The following is a 1,142-nucleotide window of genomic DNA, read 5'->3' as shown; positions in this document are numbered from 1 at the left end:
ACTACGGAAGTAGGATTGCCCAACCTTCCTTCCGAGGAGTGGCTGGTGGGTTTGAACCGCCAGCCTTCTGGTTAGCAGTCAAGTGCTTTAGCCACTTTCACCCTATGATGACAAAATTGAGTAGTTGCAACACAGACCACATGCCTGTGAAGCCAAATACATTTTCCATCTGGCCCTTTACAGGAGCTCTGGTGGTATAGTGCCTAAGGCATTTGGTTGCTAACCAGAAGGTTGGTAGTTCAAACCCCTCAGCTGCTCCATGGCAGGAAGATAGGGCAATCTACTTCCATAAAGACTTACTGCCTCAAAAACCCAACAGGGGTCACTATGAGTTGGCATTGACTTGATGGCAGTGAGTTTGCTTTTGGTTTTTTGGTTAGTTTTGCCCTTTACAAAATAAAATTTGCCAACTCTTGCTCTAATGAATAATGAGCTCCTATAACTACAAATCAATAGTCATAATAATAAAGATTCAATAACTTCCCAGTCTTATACTGATACCTCCCAGTTACTGACTTAACCAGAAGTGAGCCGGTAAGGAAGCCATGCAGGGCTGTTCTCAGGGGTCAACCTCCTAGGTCATAGATGGAAAAAGCTTCAACTTCATTCATAATAAGAATACAAATGGATATTACATAGAGATGTCACTTTTTACCTGTCAGATTGACAAAAGGTAGAATGTTTGGTAACACCCTGTGGTAGCAAGAGAATAAGGAAATATCTATCTATATATCTGTCTGTCTGTATATCATTGTCTATTTATTGGAAAATAATATCTCCCAAAATTATAAGTGCATCTACCTTTTGAGTCACCAGTTATACTTCTAGGAATTCATCCTTCATATTAGCATGTACATTTACTTCGAAGTAACATATGTATAAGGCTATTCACTATACCCTTGTTTTGTCCTAGAAAAAGAGTGGAAATAACCTAAATGTCCATCATTAGGGACTGGTTATATAAATTATACTACATCCATTCAGTTGAATACTATGAAGCTGTACAAAATAATGAGGAAACTCCATATCCTCATGTGGAATTAATTCCAAATTATATCATTAAAGAGAACAGAGAAAGTAAAAAGAGGGTGCGTAGTATGGAACCATTTGTGTAAAAACAAACAAACAAACAAACAAAAAAA

At 37.9% G+C, this 1,142-nt stretch overlaps 1 protein-coding gene across 1 annotated transcript in view; it reads left to right on the top strand.

Moving 5' to 3' along the window:
- The window catches only part of SMYD3 (SET and MYND domain containing 3), a 1,342,222-nt gene that overhangs the window by 907,154 nt on the left and 433,926 nt on the right, over positions 1 to 1,142 (top strand). The gene's annotated exons all lie outside the window — the stretch shown is intronic.

The sequence above is a fragment of the Orycteropus afer genome, unplaced genomic scaffold, assembly GCF_000298275.1.
Source record: "Orycteropus afer afer isolate SDZICR_OR568_19922 unplaced genomic scaffold, OryAfe1.0 scaffold00533, whole genome shotgun sequence".
NCBI classification, from domain to species: Eukaryota; Metazoa; Chordata; class Mammalia; order Tubulidentata; family Orycteropodidae; genus Orycteropus; species Orycteropus afer.
Note: the sequence above shows the minus strand (reverse complement) of the source record. Positions and strands in the feature narration are given on the sequence as shown.